Source organism: Triticum urartu, chromosome 2 (genome assembly GCF_003073215.2).
Source record: "Triticum urartu cultivar G1812 chromosome 2, Tu2.1, whole genome shotgun sequence".
Taxonomy (NCBI): Eukaryota; Viridiplantae; Streptophyta; class Magnoliopsida; order Poales; family Poaceae; genus Triticum; species Triticum urartu.
The window spans coordinates 415,953,050-415,959,055 of NC_053023.1; positions in this window are offsets into that span (position 1 = coordinate 415,953,050).

Consider the following 6,006-nt stretch of genomic DNA (forward strand, 5'->3'; position numbering starts at 1 on the left):
TTTTATAGTGATTGTAACAGTAGCAGCGGAAAAGTAAATAAGCGAAGAACAATATATGGAAAGCTCGTAGGCGATGGATCAGTGATGGAGAATTATGTCGGATGCAATCGATCATGCAACAGTTATAACATAGGGTGACACATAACTAGCTCCAGTTCATCAATGTAATGTAGGCATGTATTCCGAATATAGTCATACGTGCTTATGGAAAAGAACTTGCATGACATCTTTTGTCCTACCCTCCCGTGGCAACGGGGTCCTATTGGAAACTAAGGGATATTAAGGCCTCCTTTTAATAGAGTACCAGACCAAAGCATTAACACATAGTGAATACATGAACTCCTCAAACTATGGTCATCACCGGTAATGGTCCCGATTATTGTCACTTCGGGGTTAACGGATCATAACACATAATAGGTGACTATAGACTTGCAAGATAGGATCAAGAACTCACATATATTCATGAAAACATAATAGGTTCAGATCTGAAATCATGGCACTCGGGCCCTAGTGACAAGCATTAAGCATGGCATAGTCATAGCAACATCAATCTCAGAACATAGTGGATACTAGGGATCAAACCCTAACAAAACTAACTCGATTACATGATAAATCTCATCCAACCCATCACCGTCCAGCAAGCCTATGATGGAATTACTCGCACACGGCAGTGAGCATCATGAAATTGGTGATGGAGGAAGGATGATGATGAAGATGGCGACGGATTCCCTTCTCCGGAGCCCTGAACGGACTCCAGATCAGCCCTCTCGAGAGAGTTTAGGGCTTGGCGGCGGCTCCGTATCGTAAAACGCGATGAATCCTTCTCTCTGATTTTTTTCTCCCCGAACACGAATATATGGAGTTGGAGTTGAGGTCGGTGGAGCTTCAGGGGGCCCACGAGGCAGGGGGGCGCGCCCAGGGGGGTAGGTGTAACACCCACAATGCGGCTATATCTCCCACGTGTCGGGGCATGACTTAGAGGCATAGCCGCATGGTAGGTTTGTCGCAAGAGGGGCAATCTTCACACAATCCCATGTACTGAATAAGAAAGGGATAAAGAGTTGGCTTATAATCGCCACTTCACACAAATACAAGTTAAACATACATCATCTAGAATACAGTCAGGGTCCGACTACAGAACCAAAATAAAAGAAGACAACCCCAAATGCTAGATCCCCGATCGTCCCAACGGGGCTCCACTACTGATCAACCGGAAAAGGCACAAAACAACGACCAAGATCTTCAACGAGCTCCCACCTGAGCTGGGTTGTGTCACATGCACTGGCATCATCGGCACCTGCAACTGTTTGGAAGTATTTGTGAGTCACGAGGACTCAACAATCTCACACCCGCGAGATAAAGACTATTTAAGCTTATGGGTAGGAAAGGGTAGTGAGGTGGAGCTGCAGCAAGCACTAGCATATATGGTGGCTACCTTACGCAAAAGAGAGCGAGAAGAGAAGCAAAGCACGATCGGGAAGCTAATAAGTGATCAAGAAGTGATCCCGAAGCTACTTACATTCAAGCATAACACGAGACCGTGTTCACATCCCGGACTCCGCCGGAAAGAGACCATCACGGCTACACACGCAGTTGATGCATTTTAATTAGTTTAAGTGTCAAGTTCTCTACAACCGGATATTAACAAATTCCCATCTGCCCATAACCGCGGGCACGGCTTTCGAAAGTTCAAAACCCTGCAGGGGTGTCCCAACTAAGCCCATCACAAGCTCTCACGGTCAATGAAGGATATTCCTTCTCCCAGGAAGACCCGATCAGACTCTACATCCTGGTTACAAGACATTTCGACAATGGTAAAACAAGACCAACAAAGCCACCCAAATGTGCCGACAAATCCCGATAGGAGCTGCACATATCTCGTTCTCAAGGCACACCGGATTGTCCAAGATTTCGGTAGGCCAACCCAGAGTTGCCCCTGGTGGCCACCGACTGCTGAAAGGTTGGACCAACACTCAGAGGAGCACTGGCCCGGGGGTTTAAAATAAAGATGACCCTCGGGCTCCGGAAATCGGAGGGAAAAAGGCTTAGGTGGCAAATGGTAAAACCAAGGTTGGGCCTTGCTGGAGGAGTTTTATTCAAAGCGAACTGTCAAGGGGGTCCCATTCCCCCAACCGCGTAAGGAACGCAAAATCAAGAAACATAAGACCGGTATGACGGAAACTAGGGCGGCAAGAGTGGAACAAAACACCAGGCATAAGGCTGAGCCTTCCACCCTTTACCAAGTATATAGATGCATTAAAGTAAACAAGATATAATAATGATATCCCAACAAAACCCATGTTCCAACAAGGAACAAACTTCAATCTTCACCTGCAACTAGCAACGCTATAAGAGGGGCTGAGCAAAGCGGTAACATGGCCAAACAACGGTTTGCTAGGAAAGGTGGATTAGAGGCTTGACATGGCAATATGGGAGGCATGATATAGCAAGTGGTAGGTATCGTGGCATAGCAATAGAGCGAGCAACTATCAAGCAAAGATAGAAGTGATTTCGAGGGTATGGTCATCTTGCCTGAGACCCCGCAAGGAAGAAGAACCAGTCCATGAAGAAGAAATAGACGAACGTAGTCGAACGAATCCTCACGACTCCGGAACGAAACCGAAGCTAACGAGAGAAGAAAACCGGAAACAAACAAACAACATAATAAACAACCATCACATAAACATGGCATGATGCACAACCAAGTATGATGCATGTCCGGTTTAAATATACATGGCATGGCAAAGTGCAACAAACCAAACTACAAATTAAGTGGAGCTCAATATGCAATGAGTTGCATATTGACAGAACACCACATCAATTATTTAGTTCACTCCCGGTTAGGTAATCAACAATATTAAATGTTGGTTAACATGGCAAGAGGTGAAGCATAACAAAACTATACTATCTAAACAATTTAAATGGGGCCGGATATAACAAGCAACAAATCCGGTAATCCCCATATGCATTAGCAATTTGGTGCAACAACAATTTTAAACATATAAATGTTATTATCATGATGCCAATGGCATGTGCAAGTTTTATGCAATTTTATGAAAATGTTGACATGAACATGATATGAAGCATTTGTCGACATGGCGGAAGGAAAAGGGGCCACGACAACAAATCCGAGAATGATGCCACGACAACATAACGGTTCCGGTAACTCGATTGAGATGCCGGTGAAAAAGATAGGGCATGAGCGAGTTGAGCAAGATGGTGGGGTGCTCCCGACTACCGGGTTCCCACGGGTTAGTGGCATGGAAACGAGGAGGACCGAGCAAGTGACAACTCGGACACGGTGCAAGCATAGGGTGCATCTCATACAACACAAGCATTCTTTCTCGGACGGTCGTCTCAGGGTATACCTTTGATGCGTGCGTTCGGGGTGGTTCGAGTTCGGTAAAGTAAGTAGGGGTTCTCGGGACGGCCGTAGGAAGTAGTCGTTCTCGCAGCGGTAGTGGTGCACGGTCGTCATGGAAGTAGTTGTACACATTGTCTTGTCGAGTCCACGACGAGGGTAGTTATTTAGTCGACGGTCTTTGGCAACGGTCGTCGTACACGGATCGTAGACGTTCGGGTCTTCCATAGAGGTACTAGACGCATCTCGGATGTGTAGTCGTACACGCACATAGAAGAGCTTGACGGGTCCCGTGTGTAGTCGTGCTCCGCGACTCCGCATAGTTGTTCACATCTTCGTGCTGTAGTCGAACTTGATGAAAAAAGCCCCCACGGCGACGGTAGACGTACACGGTCAGTTTGAAGGAACTTGGCGAAAACAAAACGTTTGGTCTTGGCGTTCAGCGACAACAGTACAAGAAGGCAAGGGCATGGCCGAAGGTGAGGTTGCAGCGGGCCTTGGACGTGAACTCCAGCGACGGTACGACGGGGACGGCGGACTTGACGGTGGAGGAGGAGGTTGGTGCAGGCCATGAGCAGCGCCACAAGATGCAGCGAGGTCATGGGGGCGCAAGACTTGAACGTCGACTCCAGGGAAACTCGGGGCAGGGGAAGCAGCCACCACGGGGACCGGGAGGAGCTCGGCTCTGCTCAGGCGTTGCAGGCTGCTGGTGGAGGACACGCGCGAGCGAGGTGGCTCCTGGATGATGTAGAGGAAGCTGAGGACGACTCGGGTCGGACGACGAAGGAGAACGACATGATGTGGCCAGGCTATGTTGACACTCGGCGAAGGCGTGGCCATGGACGACGGTGAGGCGGGTCGAGGGCGACGGTGCTCCTGGTCGCAGCGGACGGGATCCGGTGACGTGCGGCTGCGGCTGCTCGATGAAGGGGCGCGGCAGGGAGCGATGCAGGTCGTGACGACGGCAGCGGCGCGGGACTTGGCGTGTGGCAGCGGCGGGACATGGCAGCAGGGCAGCGGCCTGCAGGGTCGCCGGTGCGGGCGCCATGGCCGGAGGCCAAGGTAGTAGTCAAGGGGATGGGCATGGGGCGCTGCCCCTCTGCGTGCGTGTTTTGTGTGTGTGGCGGTGCGAGCAGGGGAAAGGAGAGGCAGCGAGTGAGGGAGAGATCGAGAGGGAGAAAGGGGCACAGGCGAGAGGAGGGGTCGAGCGTGGTTTCTCCTGGCGGCGGAGTACGAGGGGATCGGGAGAGGTGGCTCGGGCGCCTAGGGTTAGCGCAGGTTGGGCTGCGAGAAGCCTTGGGCCAAATGGGCTGCAGGAGGCCCAAGTGGCAAGGCTGGTGAGGGAGTCCTGGATTAGGGGGTCTCCGGACAGCCGGACTATATCCTTTGGCCGGACTGTTGGACTATGAAGATACAAGATTGAAGACTTCGTCTCGTGTCCGGATGGGACTCTACTTGGCGTGGAAGACAAGCTAGGCAGCACGGATATGGATATCTCCTCCTTTGTAATCGACCTTGTGTAACCCTAGCCCACTCCGGTGTCTATATAAATCGGAGGGTTTTAGTCCGTAGGACAATAACATACAATCATACCATAGGCTACCTTCTAGGGTTTAGCCTCTCCGATCTCGTGGTAGATCAACTCTTGTAATACTCATATCATCGAGAATAAATCAAGAAGGACGTAGGGTTTTACCTCCATCAAAAGGGCCCGAACCTGGGTAAAACATCGTGTCCCCTGCCTCCTGTTACCATCCGCCTTAGACGCACAGTTCGGGACCCCCGTCCCGAGATCCGCCAGTTTTGACACCGACATTGGTGCTTCCATTGAGAGTTCCTCTGTGTCGTCATCATCAGGCTTGATGGCTCCTTCGATCATCGTTAGCGATGCAGTCCAAGGTGAGACCTTTCTCCCCGGACAAATTTTTATATTCGGCGGCTTTGCACTGCGGGCCAATTCGCTTGGCCATCTGGAGCAGATTGAAAACTACGCCCCTGGCCATCACGTCAGGTTTGGAAGCCTAAACTACACGGCCGATATCCGCGGAGACTTGATCTTCGACGGATTCGAGCCCCTGCCGAGTGCGCCGTGCTATCACGATGGGCATGATTTAGCTCTACCACCGAACAGTGTCCTGGAGACCGCACCTGCAGCCGCCCCGACCTTTAATTCGGAGCCAACTGCGCCATCCGAGAGTGGGTGGTTAGACCCCGCCGCGGAGGTAGCAGCCTCAACGGAGATCGAACCGAACACCAACCTTATCCTTCGCGAGGCCCGTGACTCCTCATTGCCAGACTCTTCTCCAGACTCTGGATCATCCGCGCCCTTGCCAATTGAATCCGATTGGGCGCCGATCATGGAGTTCACTGCCGCGGATATCTTTCAGCACTCGCCCTTCGGCGACATACTGAATTCACTAAGGTCTCTCACTTTGTCAGGAGAGTCCTGGCCGGATTATGACCGGCAGGATTGGGATGCGAACGGCGAAGAAATTCCCTGCCCACCCACCACCCACTTAGTAGCCACTGTCGACGACTTAACCGACATGCTCGATTTCGACTCCGAAGACATCGACGGTATGGACGACGATGCGGGAGACGAAGAGGAACCACTGCCCACAGGGCACTGTACAGCCACCTCATCA